This window comes from Hirundo rustica, chromosome 17 (genome assembly GCF_015227805.2).
Source record: "Hirundo rustica isolate bHirRus1 chromosome 17, bHirRus1.pri.v3, whole genome shotgun sequence".
Lineage (NCBI taxonomy): Eukaryota > Metazoa > Chordata > Aves > Passeriformes > Hirundinidae > Hirundo > Hirundo rustica.
Genome location: NC_053466.1, coordinates 8,244,893 through 8,260,796, shown reverse-complemented (window position 1 = coordinate 8,260,796; position 15,904 = coordinate 8,244,893). Strand labels below are relative to the sequence as shown.

At 46.3% G+C, this 15,904-nt stretch overlaps 1 protein-coding gene across 2 annotated transcripts in view; it reads right to left on the bottom strand.

Moving 5' to 3' along the window:
- HIC2 (HIC ZBTB transcriptional repressor 2) overlaps positions 1-15,135 on the bottom strand; it is a 70,349-nt gene extending 55,214 nt beyond the window's left edge. For both annotated transcript variants that reach the window (XM_058422872.1, XM_058422871.1), the window contains exon 1: positions 15,051-15,135. The gene's annotated coding sequence lies outside the window, so the exon portion shown is untranslated. The remainder of the gene's footprint in view (positions 1-15,050) is intronic.
- Between the last annotated feature and the right edge of the window lie 769 nt (positions 15,136-15,904).

Below are 15,904 nucleotides of genomic sequence, written 5' to 3'. Positions count from 1 at the left end.
CATATCTGCTCAGGAGTCACACCCAGAGTAAGGATCCTGCCCATGTTTATTTCAGTGCTTCTTGAAAGAGGAAAGACAGAAAGGAAGGGAATAAGAAAGAAGCCCAAAACCACAACACAAATTTGTTACTTTGTTACTTGAACTTACTGACAGAACTGACCTACAAAGTACAAACAGTAACAGAGAATTATGATATTTGCACTTTCTCATAGTACTCCTCCAGGTATAATATATAATGTTTCCTTAATACAAACCACTTTGGAGTAACTATCAATGAAATACATTAAAATACAATAAAAATTCTGGGTTTAGGATAAAAATGTGGTTCCAACCTATAGGCTTGTGAAGGAAAAGTCAGCAGAGCCTTACTCCTCTTGTAAGTAAATTCTGAAGTTTCATCCCCTTGTTCACAAGCCAGGCAGAATAAAAATATCCACCTACACTAAACCGAAGGGAGCCACTCGTAACCCAGACACAACCACAACAGACATTCTCGACAGTCCTTGGCTTAATAGAACACTGCTTTGTGGTTATACCCACCACTAGGATTTCATCTCGCAAGTTCTAGCACGTTTAATTTATTCCAGGTCATACATCAAACATAATATTAAGATTTAAGATGGCATTTGAGATTGAGACTTTCTTTTGCAGTTCAAGTAGAGAGAACACAGTTGGGACTGTGGGTGCACGAGCATATTAATATATAAACACAAACCTGCGGCCATCACTCAAGAAAAACAATTGGTCTTTAAGAGGGGGGAAAAGTTGTAAAAAGAATCAATTCCATTAAATAGCTCTATAAATCAATTCCACCAAAAATCAATGGGAAGCTACATCCACCATGTGCCAAGTAACTCCCACACGTCAGGTGCAACTGTCCGTGACAGCGGCCACGCAGCAGCTCTGCCTGCCGGGAATTCAGGCAGCCAGGGGCTGAAGCAAGAACCCCAGCAGTGCCCATGCTGCCCTCCTGAGAGCCCTGGCACTGCCCACACTGCTGGCAGTGCCCACACTCCCCTGCTGAGAGCCCTGGCACTGCCCACGCTGCCCTCCTGCTCCTGCCGTGGTGCCTTAGCCCTGCTCGTCCTGGAGAGCTGCAGCCCGGGTCTCTGGGAGAGCCACTGCTCCCTGCACGCCTGTTCATGCATGGAACCATGCTGGGACCAGCCCTGTGCTCACAGGAGCTGTGTAACCCCCACCTCCAGACACCGTGGTGGCAGTCCCACCTAGAAATCAGTGGAGGAAAGCGCACGTTTCTTGTTCGAGCCAGGCATCTTTCATGGCCAGGTCTGAAATGAAGCATGACCAGGATTTCCAGCAGGTTTTGTGCCACATCAGGCGTCCCCAAAGGGGAGCTGACTTAGGCACAGACAGGGGGAAGGTGGAAGGGGAGCATTAAGGATGTGGGGCCCACGAGCCAGCAGCATGCAGTAGGTCACATACTGCTCAAACAAATCACTTGTTTAAGCACAAGTTCAGGACTTCCACACTGTGTCAGTGTTGCTAATTCAATGACTCCCCCAGTGACTGTGCCAGGCCACTGCCCTCTCACTTTCAAAGTGCAGCTCAGTTGCATTTCCACATTTATAGGTGGTGGGTGCCCCTTCAGTGACTGGAGAAACCCTTGGGGCTTTCATTTTGTGCTGGCAGCTCTCAAATGACTTTAGAAACAAAACCCCTGGGGCTTTTGTTCTGTGTGGCAGAGCAGAGAGGGCACGGAAGATTCTGGCTTTGTTAAAACCTGTAGAAAAATTCATGTCCTGTGTCTTCCCCTTTATGTGCTTCACATGTGCTGTCATGTCTCTGGGCCATTAGAGACACAGTGTTTAAGAAATTCGGATCTAGCATTTTTGCAATAGAAAAACTTGATGAATTGGCCTCTGCTATTCAGCACTAAGTACCAAAACCCATTTTTTTCCTGTTGCAACTGAATGTCAAGTGTAACTCGACAGCTACTGCACACAGAAACACTCATGTCTGGTATTATACATGTATATTTTAAACAGAGAGATGTGTATAACATTTATATGTGTATAACAAATAATGAACAATTTAATGAGTGGGCTCAGGACTGTCCCTGGCAGGGAAAAAAAACTATCTACTGCATCTCCCCAAGGCTCTGTGACCCAGCTCCAGGAGGGATGTGATCTCCAAATTGCATTTTTGATCTTGGGTCTGATCTTAGCAATCAGCAGCCTCAGCTTACTGATTTCAGTGGGATTTGAGAGCATTTGATATCAAACCTTCCATCAGTCACAAGTTTCCCCTAGATGTAAGGACATGCAATTCTGGAAAGCAAGACTTTGACATAGGCTGGAGGTTTGATGTTAAGAGTAAGTGGGAATTGTACAATCAGGGGCTTCAATCTAACCACTGGTATTTGGCAAGACAAAGCAGCAATACATTGAAGTCTGTCTCTTTTGAATTATTCCTTAAAACTCTGTCATATGACTCTTCTGCTGCAGAAGAATTAATCAAATATTAAAAAGTATACCAAGGGAAGCTGAAGGCCACTGTCAATAGAACAGCCAGATTTTCCTGCAATTAACAGTGAAAGTTCCTCATTTTCCCTGTTCCTAAACGCATCTGCAGTGATGCTTCATTTACTGGGATTTCAGTTTCATCCAAGTCAGGAAAAAAAAAAAATTGTGGCAATTGGCCTTGAAGTATTATAATAAGGAAGGGCGTTTGCAGAGAGTTTTGAAACGCAGATCCTGTTCTAAAGAGTCTGTGCACAAACAGATGCCACACCAACACTTGCGTGGATGTAACTTGCAACTACTTGGTGGCTCTCTGAAGTTCTGCAGTAGCTCGGAGTGAAGAAATTACTGCTGTGTTTATGAAGGACAACCCAAAGCATGGTGTAAAGTTTGTGTGGAAAGAGACAGAGAAAACAGATAGGAATAAACACAGCCCAGGGAACAAGGAGATTACAGTGATACAGCAAGTATGCAGGAATGGTTGGGAAAAGCAAGTATGTGCACAACTGGGGAAGAATAAAAGAATCCCACAGGTTAGATAACCAAAGCATAAATTGCAATAAGCAGACACTATGGACTAGGAGCTGAAGCCAGATTAGGGATCTGAAGTGTCAACTTGCATTTAAAGACTATCATAGTTAAAATCATAAGCCAAGTTGCATAATAGGCAAATTAGATGAATTGAAAGATTAAGCTATGAAAATTGACTCAGAGAGAGGATTGTAAGGATCTTTTATTTTTAAATCCTGCTCCTGAACTCTTTTATACTCAAGGAAAAAAAAAAATCTTAAATCCTATTTCCTGCCAGCATAGGGCTAAAATGTTAACACCATATTTCATAACAGTTAACGTGAAATGGGATTACTGTGCTGACTTGTTCTTGAAGAGCAAGTACACTAAAAACTAGACTGAGAAGGAGGTAGATTTCTTTCTGACAAATCCGCTGACAAGAAGCAGGATGGAGAAAACATATTTTTCTCTATAACTTCTGGGGATGAACAGAATTTAAGTCTGTTGTCTCAGTAGCATTGGTGTACTCTTCCAGTTGGACTTTGTTTGTCCAGTTATTCATTGTAAACACTGACTTACTGTGAATAATCGTGCTTTTATTTCCTACTCAGAGGAAGTGCTTACACTCTTTTCAATGAAAGCAAAAGAATGCCTTGTTAACCTTAAGCTTAAAATAAGCCAGAAAGATTTTATGAAGAAGATCCAATGACCTATTAGGAGGAATGACTTCTTAATACCAGCCAGGGAACTGCCTCCTAAGAAAAATAAAGATTCAGACCCCTACTCAAGCAGACTTGCCAGCCAGAGCCTTCCCTGACACCGCAGTCTGTCTGGGACTTCCCTGTGTCAAAGCCTTTTGCACGGAGAGCACTTAGGCAGCGAGTGTGTGACACATCCAGCGAGACTCGTAATGTCTTGCCTGTTTTCTCTTGAGCCTCTGAACTGTGACCTCAAAGCAAATGAATCTGAGAAGAAAATACATTAATCAGGCATTCACTCAGCCGGGCTCTGGGTTTTTAAAGCAGGGATCTGAATCAGCTATATCGCCTCCCACTTCTTTCCTGATACAATTAGTCAGCATCTGCCCCGGCAGCCAAGCCGCTGCCTCTCAGAGGGGGGGACCAGCAGCTGCAGCTCCCTTGCCCACTGCTGCTTCCTAGCAGGCTGCAGAGCCACGGAGAACAGCTCCTGAATTCCGTCTGGTGAAGGTTAGCATCCCTTCCCTGCGCTCAGGGGAATGAGAGGAGCTGAGAGCAGCTACCACTTACAGCCTCTTTGATTCCCTGCTCCAGCCCAAGTGCGGGTTCAGACGTGTCCCAGCCACACCTCTCAAACCTTGGGCCAAAGCCATGCCAGCTCCACACACCTGTTGGAGGCTTCCCCACATTTTAAGGGAATCCCCAGAAGGGGATTTGCAGGTGCTCCACTCCCTTCAAAGAGCGCAGGCAACAAATCAACCTGGGAAATTGGACCCATAGCATTCAATGTGGCCCTCTGACCTTTTTCAAAATGTTCTCAGCCCACCAGGTTGGCAGGACTGAACTTTATAGCTGAGTATTTTGAAAGAAGCGCGTGCTTTTAAAATCCGGTTGAATTTTTGCTAGGGGAACTTTACAAAGACATCATTAGTGTATCCACAGGAGTTTTGCAATTTTAGGTTACAGGTGATTACAGCAAATAAACAGGCATGCAAGTCAGGGTCGGAAGGAGACTTCTACTTAGAGCCTCTCTCACCAGGCACTTGGAAAATAAATAAACCCCCCAAGCAGTTCTGTTTTACCCAACAGCTTTAAGGCTCCAGCCCCACTCCTAGGGCTGGATTGTGCAAGTTCTTACTCCAGCAGTCACACCGAGTTCAAGCAAAGTGCCTGAGTAAGCATTTGCAGAATCTGACCCCCCCAGCCAGTTATCTATACAGCACCTATTTGGGCCTTGCATTGCAAGCTCTTTAGCTGGGGACATGGTCAGGAAGTATACTGTCAGCTGCAATGGGCTTTATCTCCATTCATAGCATTAAATCTAATTTTTGGTGCCAAGTGCAGCGTTGGCCTTACAATGACATCTATTAAAGACATTTTCCCACGAAGACTGTGATCTGACCAACAACCAGTTTGCACTGTTCATATTTCTATTTTATTACAAAACCACCATGTTCATATGACCTTTCCACTTCTCTAATTTCAAGCATTTTCTTAAAATACAGTACGACAGGAATCCCCCACCCTGGCATTACACTGCCTTCACCTGAGATCCTGCTGTCCTTCCTTCCCTGAAGATTTACAAAGCAGGGAACTTAAAATTAAAGCAACAAATTTGACTGGTTAGTCTCCAGTAACGTGTAAGTTTAGCAGAGGCAGACTTGTTTTCTGTGTGCCATCAGAAGCGCTCCTGATGGGCACCCAGCCCCTTCCCCCTGCCAAGGCACGAAGGGGGCAGGGGACAGCAGCCTGGCACAGCAAGGAGCACTTCTTATAGGAAAAAAAACCTGCAAGATCCCCTGAAATGCTGCATTCTGCGTGCCTCAAAGGACAGCTGCTACCTTCTCACTTGCAAAAATGTGACCCCAGCCAGTCAATCCACAGCACTGATGCTGTCAGATACCCTCCCACTCACCACTTTTGATGGTCAAAGCCATTGAAATGCAGCGGCTTCCCCTCCGCCTCAAAAGGGAATGTGCTTTGCTTTTGCTCCAGGAAGTTTTAGGGAGGGTGCTTTGGGTTTTTCAGTTTTTGGTAAGGGTACAACCCAAGCTGTTTTAGATAAACACAGAGGTAGCAGGAGTCCAAGTGTAACCACAGAGGAAGTGAGCACAAATAGGCAAATGTTCTGAATAATGGCACTGTAGATGCACATGGAAACTTGCTTGAACTCACCTGGACTCCTTTCCCCCTTTCTTGTCCAACCAGTTAAAGGATAGGGAACATCCCAGGCCTCTGGCATATGGTATTAGATGCTCAGGGCATTAGGTAGAAAACTGATAAGTCTTTTGAAATGGAACAGTTGGTGTCATGTAGCCCAGATCCCACTTCATATGAACTCTCAAAATTTGGGAAGGAGAGGGAGGTTTCACTTCTTATGAGTGAAACGGGGAAACTGGAAACTGAAGTGCTTAATCGGTTGTTCACATCTAATGGGAGTTGGAGCTGGTTTGTTGGGCTATGGCCGTGGCTTCTGTTCCGTTAAGGAAGAAACCTTCTGCAGCTTTCAGAAAGCCATTTAAACATCACAGAAAAGGTTACATGAATATGTCAGAGTCACAGCTATAACTCACAGGCTGCTAATTGTGAAAGCATTTTGAGATCTTTGAGTTGAAAGGATGTCTTTTCGGGATAGGCAGGTATTTTAATTCCATACTCCAATGATCAGCATTTCAGCAGGACCCTTAAAATATATTTTCCTTCCATGACTGTCCTCTATGGTTAGTTACACCTCCATGCATGGTTTCAAGTACTACAGCTCTATCAAAAGTACTCATTTTCTCTGCATTTGGTTCCACTTACAAGACTCTGAATTATTAGTACGGCATTCAGCCTGAAATCCTCTTTCACAATTAACAGGGTGAAATATTAGACAATAGCAGCTACTATTGTTATTTTCTGTTCATTAAATGCTAATGGAAATTCAGCCCATCTTCCAAATACCGTGGCCTTACACACGCAGAGGTGAAGAGGTACAGACACATGAAATTATTTTTCCGGATTCAGGCAACGTATCAGTGGCGAACAAATTCTCATAGCAAACTCTGTTCTAGCCACCAAAACAGAGGTTGTCAGAATGAAGCTGATGGTCTCCTCTCCACGCTCAGGTCACTTTTTCCCTCACTCAGGAGCTGAAGAGTATCAATACAACAATTAAACCCATCACCTTACAAGCAGCAACCAGAAACTGGGAGACCCAGCCTGACTGGAATAAACCAGCTGACTACAGCTGCTAAAAAGAGGTCCACACTTGGGCAAATACTCAAGACATTCCTTCTCCAAGGCACCACCCATAATAACAGGCCAACAGTCTCAAACACCTCTGCATTTGGATGGATACGCAGAACCGCATACATTAAACTGCTTTTCTTGGAGTTCATTTAAGAATGCTGCCAGCTTGTAAACAGCAGAGTCGGTTTTGCTGCCAACACAATTTCTACCTAGAGCAAACGGAAGTGCTTTTCCAAGAATTTCCAAGACTGTTGCGTCACGCCGTGCACTGGCATTGCACCACGCAACCCGGGGAGGGAAGACACGAAAATACAAGCTGCTGCTTGGTGCATCCTGGAGGGGATTATTTAGAGACATTTACTTATTTTCAGGGAGAGACAGACAGTGCAGAACCAACCTTCTGAAAACTCCCAGTGCTCACTGCAGGGGAATATTGTCTCATTAATACTTCCAGTGCTGTAGCAAAAAGAGAGTATTTTTTACAGCTGGCATGTTTCAATTTTCATTACAACTTTGAAGGCCTTGTTTGATAAGGTACAGTGGAGACTAAGAAATGTAGCATTTCTGAAGGACTAGAGAGACTTCTTCTCTAGCCTCCTTCCCCTGTTGTGGGTTTTGCATAATCCTAAAGCCTTAGTCCTTTGGCAACTTGACCATTTTGGAGCTTTATTAGAATTATGTGTATGATGACAGCATTTACAGGCTGTTGCTAAGGTCAGGGTCCCATTATGCAAACTTTTAAATATGATGAGCATTTATAAAATAAATACACAAAAAACCCCAAGGACATTGTATTCTTCATACTTTAAAGATGAAGAGAACTGAAGTTGCTTAACTTCCTTCATGACCATAGCATGGAAAGTTTAAATCAGGGATGGAAGCAGAGTTCCTTGGACTACGAGCTCACCCAGAAGAATTAAATGTGGGAAAATACTCAACCACTGCATTGATTCATAAAAGCAAGTGTTTATAACCAAGTTTTCTATATAAAACTTTTCAAGTCGTAATTTACATTTCTTTTAAAAAACAGCCAAACATCACTCTGCTGACATCTGAAGAATTTCAAGACAACTCTTGTTCTCATGCCAAAACTCCCATTATTGAGCATTCTGGTACTATGGTTCTGGCTTTGTACACTTCATAGCTGTGCACACAAATCTATAATTTTTAGTGGAATCCTTGTCATCTACAATTTTGGTAGATATTTTCCCTGCGTAGAAGGACATCTGTGTTTTTTCTTTGAAGACTGGGCATAATCATGTCACTAATATCACATTATCAAAGAACATTTGAGCTGCCTAGAAAAGAACAAAGAGCTTTTTTCAAGGACTTGAGGAGTTTGATGCAAAAAAGTTCCACATGAGGACTGTTCTGGATACTTTAAAAGGGTAAACAGAAACTGGGAATAACAAAGCACCTCACCTTTCCAGGAGTAGGGGAAACAACATCAAATAAAAACAGCACAAGTCTCACTATACACTGTCATCATTTCAAACTTCTTTTCAACAGGTCTTGTTTTAAAAAAGCATTCTTCAATTGTATGTCTTTCCTAGTGAACTTTTGAGGAGAATTTGTCCCTCCACAGAGAAAGCTGCTGCTTTACTGCTGCATCCATGGGCAGTTTACTGACCCTTCACACCAGGAGCCTCTTGCAAAGGGACAGAGAGGCTGTTCTTTCAGTTTAGTTCAAGAACTGCTTCTTTCAGACTGCAGAATGCAACTGAGATTTGAGGAGGGGCAGAAGGGCAGGAAAGCTGACTTCCCTCCAAATGAAAACTAGGTGTCAGAAACTAGTATCTGCTAGTTCCAAACTCATAAAAGAGCAACAAAACGAGAAAATAATCAGTTCACTTTTGCTCAAAGAACACTTCCTTTACTTCGCGTTTAAACTGGAGCTGAATAAAAATCACAGAATAAGTCACACAGGAAGGGGCCTCAGGAGGTCATCAGAAAGTATTTTGATAAGAGGTTATTTTACAAATATTTTTATTTAACACTTCAAAATCTTCAGGTTTAACATCTCGTTGAATTTAATGCTATGTAAGAAATTTCTTGAGTCACTTCTCAGAAACAATAACATAGTAAATTAATTTTGTTTCTGATTTACATGTTGAATCATAGCCTGAATGTGTTAACCCTGTCCTTCTGCTTAACATGAAATGTAAAGCTGTTTTAGTTGCACATCAACATGTTTTAATAGGTACAGACCAGCGAGATCCAGTCTTTCTGCTGGAGAGTAACTACCACATAGACAAACAAGCAAGCTTTAAAATAATGTTTCCTGTTGGCTGATTTCAATTCTCAGTTAAAACTGGCAATGCAAATTACTCTATTCTGTTCTTTTTTCAAACAAGAGAAAAGATTTTTAAACTGTCAAACTGGCTGGTGGCATCTTGACAGCAGAAGTAAATGCAGCAAGCGCAGTCCTACATGGCAGTGTCTTTATGTGACTCCCAGAAAACGGAATCGCCTCGCTGAATGGCTCTTTATACAACGGGAAATGAGCACACATCTAGGGGAAGGAATCTGCTGTCCACCCATGTCATCACAAACGGCTCCAGGGGTGACTGGGACCAGCCCAGCATGAGGAGCAGGCAGGTTGTTTACCAGGAGGCCTCTCCCCAGTCACTCCATCGTGTATCTCTTTTTACACTCGTGGCAAAGGACTGATGTGAAGACAATTTTATCTTGCACAGTGTTTGGTTCAGCGGGGGAAGGGAGTGGATAGGGCAAACTGATATATTATGGAAAGCCATCCCCTCTTCCTTCGCCCAGGGGACTGAAGGACAGCAAATGCCTCGGGCCAGCGTACAGACATGAAATGTTTCCTGCCTCCCATCCAGAACCTGGGCAAGGACAATATTGACACATTTTTCCATCCAGTATCTAAAGCTGGAAGAACAAGAGGAGGCTGTTCCTAGCTCCTGCACAGATCTCTCAGAACCCCTAGCAACAGAAGCAAGAAGTTCCCCGTTTTCAGGGACACTTTCATTGGGAGGTTTCCCTGATGACTGTTTTGAGCAGGAAACCAATCCCTGCACTTCTTTGAACTCTTCTTACTGCCAGCTGAAGACTCAGAGCCTTCTACTCCCAGTTTAGCTGCCAGTGTGTGTCCTCTGACACTTTGTGCAGGATGGCTCAGTTTGGCTTTTCTCCATTAGAGAGAGAAAGTGAAGGAAGCTTCCTACAATAGGTCCATTTCCAAACGCCTGCTTGAGGTTTTCAGTTTAAAAGATCACTCTTTAGCCCCTTCAAATCCGCAGGGTGCACATCTGAAAATGTGATATAATACATATGTAATCCTGGATAAACTGCATTCCCCACCCCTTTCCATTAAGTAAAATCAGTAACTAGAATCCCTGTTTAGGATTTGTGATTACAAGGATCACTCTCCGCCCTGCCCTGGTCAAACAATACGAGCTCTAGGAAAGCATGAGAGCCGTCATTTCAATAACGCAAAACCCTGTTGCTTCCACTCCAGAACAGCTGACTTGAAGTGCATGCTAGGCTGTGCTTATTAACAAAATGAGAAATCTGATACATAGAAAGAAAACACTATGTGAGGATTAATCCTGGATTGCAGTTTGAGGCCAGCACTGGGCCATCATCCAAACACAGATGAAAAAGAACAGAATTTCTCCCACCTGTCACTTACAGCAGGTACAGCTATTGCTGTCTTGTAGCCTCCTCCTTTACAGCTATTGTAACAACTCCTTTTGTGTCAGCTTAAAATTCAGGATTGACCTCACTGCTTCATTTCTTCCTTGTTTTGTGGGAGTCAGCACTGGAGGGTGAATTTTCTTTCCAGGAATTACAAACAAGCGTGAGTAACTTACAAGTTTGGACAGCTAGCACAATACACGTACGCTTCAAGGAAAGAAACCCGGCTTAAAATCGACATCCTATTGGAACCTGGGGATGCTAACTGAACAAGAAAATTTAACTCCCAGGAACATCTTTATAACATTGCCCTGCTGCTTTTGGGAGAAGTAAGCACACTGTCACTGCTGATTGTGAGAGACCTGAACAAACCAATGTGGTTTCTTTGCCAATGAGCTACTGCACAGCAGAACGAAATCCCTATTGCGATGCATTGTCCTTGCTCCCGATAGTACAGCAAGACAAAAACCAATATAACAAGGCCTAATGGCTCAGTCACTGGTGTTCAATCCACATCAAACCAAAGAAGTCATCTTTTCTCTTTTTTTTTTTTTAATATTTAACATTTTTTAACATTTTAAAACATATTTAAAATTCTCCTGCTTACGGTTGGGTCGACGCTCTGTTGTTGCAATGCCACAGCTGAGCCCTGTTAATTTTTCTCCAAGCCCAGCAGGGAAGGCATGTCTGCTGATGCTGAAATGGTCCCTTCCCATTGAGCTTCGCCTGTCACAATACAGCCAATATAATGGCTATGTCACAAATGTGATTCTGCTTTCTTCCACTCCAACACCACATTTGCTGCAGCACTGAAATGCCGTTTTGTGGCAGCATTCTTCCCTGGCTCTTGGCAGAAGGTGCAGTGTTGTTCATACACTTTATCAGCCAGATTTGGTTAGGGTATGGGAAACTTGGTTTTCTGGAGAGAAAACATGGCAACGTCTTCCTACCAATAGCTCTGGCTGTCAAGCTGCGATATGTTCATCAGACTGGATGACGGGGTTAAATGCTGCAGTCAGTGCACCTCCGTTTTCAAACATCATCCCATTTCCCTACATCTATCATCAAAGAAGGCAGCACGAGCTCAAAGAATAGCCACATACTATTTTCTGCAAGGTCAAAGGAATGCACAACATACAGTTTATGTTTCGCAGCTCTTAATTACTACGGGCTGTAAAGATGCTAGAAAACGACAACTCTCGTTGCAAGATCTGCTGTTCACAACTTCAAATCTCATGCTGTGACCGCCAATTTTGGGCCGTGGTGGCTGTTTTAGAGACTTTAAATCCATTCACAGCCAAACTGCTTAGCATTAGGTTGTTTTCTAGCTATTTTAAACAACAAATCAAAATAAATTGAACACGTACCCTTCTGGAACAAGGCCTCTCACCTTCTCTTTCTCTCCTCTCTCCCCCCACCCCTTGTCACACATCGGCTTCTGCCAAACAATTCAGCACTGACACTACAGCGCATCACGTGATACCAAGTGCTTCAAGCATCTTGCAATACTTATTACTATCTACACATCCATAAGTCATTCCACCCAGAAACGTATGTGAATACTAACGGGAGCTATTTCCTTATGCATTAAAGATTTAGAGCTCTCCTAGATCTTTGGAAGAAGCTTTTCCCCCCAAATACTGAAAAATCATCCCTTTTATGTGTGGGAGTCTCATCTGCATTTCACGTAGATGAGGAACCATGACATAAGGAAAACCTGCCATATCCTCACACTCTCCCATTCCTCCTGCTTGCGCTCCTGCGGCCACGCAAGTCTGCCGTGATTTTGTGATTAAGCAGTGGATTTTAGATGTCAAAGAACAAGGCACTTACACGGGGTGTCCTTACCCATGTTAGAATGGAAACTAACAAATGGAAGAGGGCGTTTATTCTTAATGCTGGTCACCTCCAGAGCTAAAATGATATGTCAGTAGCAGGTGGCAAGTTTGAAGACACCCCCCCCTCTTTTTTTTTTTTTTTTTTTTTTTTAATACATATAACAAAGGGCACACAGATTTGACCTAATGGGTCAACCATCAAAAGTTAAACTGATTTAAATAATTAGACCTAGAATGTCAGGCACCACTGCAAATAATTGCTCCTAATGCTTTTAGGATTAGATTGCTAATGAAAAGGCGCAAAAAGGAGGCCATTTGCAGTTGTGGAAATAAGTCAATTTTCTTTCCATGTGTCATTTTCCCTATGTAGATTTGCTGTGAAATCCAAAGGAGTCATTTACAGCTTTCTCTCCAGAGCTGCTGTAGTATATACAATAGTTCTGAGTAATAAAAAATAGCAGTAGGTCATCTTGAAATACTAGTTGTTTAGACACTGTGTGTATCAAGCATAGCTAACATCTGCTCATAATTCTGACATTTTCCAATGAAAGTGACTATTGCATATTGTTTTCCCCTTAATTTCTGGAAAAACATGGGAGCTATTCAAATATAAACAGCATTCCGCAACAAATTTAAACCAGTTTTGGTCAAAGGACGGTTCATTAGCAGAATGTAATTCTGATGCTCTTAACTGTTTCTGGCTGCTCTCTGAGATTTATTCTAACAGCTAAGTAATACCCCGAGTGATTTCGGTAACCGTCTGCTAAAACGCCGCGTTCCACATACAATTCATCAATTCTGTGTAAAGGTGCGTATACCCCCGCCCTACTCCCACATCCTAACGCCAAGTTACCCGTCTCTGGAAGCGCCCAGGCCACCCGAGTTCTCAAAGGTTGCGGATTTCGCAGCAGAAAGATTCGAGTGCCCGGGCCCCGTGTGTCCATACGCGTTCCCGGGCGGCGGCGGGGCCGGGCGCGGTGTCCGGCGGCCGCGGAGCCCCCGGGAGGAGCGCGGCTGGCGGCCCCGATAACGGGGGGCGCGCCGAGAGCCGCCCGCCGCCGCCGTGCCCACTTCCACCTGGGACCCGGCCAAGCAGAAGTCAATTATTGACTTCCCCGCCGGCTCTCGCCCCGTACCAAAGGGGCCGGGGGCGGGCTGGGCGCTGCGGTCACCGCGGGGCTCCCCGGGCCGCGCACCGCGCAGGGGGCCGGCACGCAGCCTCCCCCGCCCCCACTCCCCCCGCCGGCTTTGCTTCGCTTTTAAATGCAACCAGAAAAACACAAAAAGCCCGGCTCCCCCCGCCGCCGAGCTGGCACCGGCACCGGCGCGCCGGGAGATGCAGAGCCCGGTAGGGCTTCGCGGCGCCGTGCCCCCGGGACCGAGCAGAGACCAGCCCTCCCGTTCCCTCAATTGCCGTGTCGAGCGCCTCGGCAACAATATTGCCAGCTTGGACGTACCCTTTTTTTTTTTTTTTTTTTTTTTTTTTTTTTTTTTTTTTTTTTTTTTTTTAGCCGGGTGGACAGCTCTAGGCCGGCTAGCGCGGCCGGGGAACGTGCATTTCCTGCGGGGCACAAAGCCGGCGGGCAGGGTCCGGGGAGCCCCTGGCCGCGGGAGGGTGCGCGATCCTGCTCCGTCCATTGCGTCCGAGATGGGGCCGTAACAAAAGCCAGAGACCCGCAGCGACGGGCAGAGCGAGCGGAGCCGGCGGGTCCGTCCCTCCGCCATCCCGAGCGGCCGAGGGGGGCGGCGGGGAAGGGGGGAGCCGGGGCAAAAGTTCACCGCGGTCCCGGTAGGGCAGGGGGGTGCTCGGTGGGGCTGGGGCCGGAGCTGGGGTTGGGGGATGCCGGCCTGGCTCGAAGCCTCGCAGGCCGGCGGATGGACCGCGGGGGGCGGGAAGGAGGCGATGCGAGTCCCGGGAGCCCCTTTCCTGCCCTCTCCACAATGCGGCCAGATCCCCGGCACAAACACGCCCCCCGGCACCCCGGGGCTCCGCTCCCTCCTTTCGGGGAAAAAAAATAAAATCAAATAAAATACAATACGGCTCACTTGAAGGGACGGGTAGGAATGGGAAGCAGGCGGCTGCTGCCTGCTCGCCCCGCCGGTCAGCCCCACGCCGGCCGGCCCCGGCGGCAGCAGCTGCGGCCCCCGCCCCGACCCCAGCGCCGCCGGGGAAGGGGCAGCGCACACCCGTGCGCGCACACACAAATGGCACGGGAGAAGGGGAAACTTTCCAGCCGCTTCAACCAAATAACCAACCTTTGCGAGCTCCAGACGGGCACGGTGGCCGGCACACCGATGCACGCCCCGGCCCCCAAAGCAACGGGGCAGCGCGCCCGGAGAGCGAGGGGAGGGGGCCCGGGGCACGGAGAGAGGGGGGCAAGAGCAGAAAAACCATCTCGGGGTTTTTTTCAATGGAAATACCGCCGGTGCCGGGCACGGCTGATGCAGGGCAGGGAACGAGGGAACACCCCCGCCACCCCGGCGAGTCTCCCGAGCGGACCCGTGCAGATGGGCAAATCACCGGGGCTGCAAATAAAGAGCGGGGGAGCGGGGCTGGGCTGCACCGCGGAGCCCGGCAGCGCCCGGCCGCCCCGCGGGACCCGCGCCCCCGCCCGCGCCCCGCGCCGCGTTACCTTCTTATTGCATCTGGAGCAGCAGCTTTTCTTCCCTTTCCCCTCTCCTCCTCTCCCTCTCCTGTCCTCTCGGTTTATACCAGCCTGTTCCTCATCTCACAGCCTTCCTCCCAGCGCCATCTTGCAAGCTTGTGACGTTGGGAGCCGCTCACCCCTGACCCACATTTGAATAGAAGCCAAAATGAAAAAAAGAAGAGGAGAGAGCGAGGGAGAGAGGAGAGAAAGAGGGGAAAGAAGAAGAAGAAAGAGAGGAACAAGGAGAGGCAGGGAAAGCAGCAGCTAGGCGAGTGCTGTGCCAGTGTGGAACAGCATCGGCTCCGCTCCCTTGCCAGCTAGTTTAGTAATAAGCAATTTCCTGCTTTTGCAATAAATGTTACCGCGGCGGGGCTGGGAAAGGGACGAGGATCTGAGTAATTCCCACCGAGGGACCAGGGCTTCTCCCACCCCGAGCCGCCCCCCCTTCCCTGCCACCCACACCCCGAAACCCAGCCCGGAGCCTGACCACTGCCTCCCGGCAACCCAAATACTGCTGCTCCCTCCCAGGTTTTGAGCAATGAAAAAGGCATTTATTCAGATTATTTCTCCCATCACTGATGAGCTCTCAAGTGTGTGTTAAGAGAAATTATATAGCTTATAGCTTGCACATATATTGGAATCTGAAATGAGTTTTATGCACAAATTTAAGAAACGGCACGTATAGCACTATTTGCATATTAGCTTTTTGTCACTCATATCTATGTGTTAAGGACTGTCACTGCATTTTGCATCATTCGGGTCACAGATACAGACACGGCCTTTGCACCCACTGAATCTGAAGTTTTTTGTTGTGAATTTCTTTTTTAATTATTTACCTA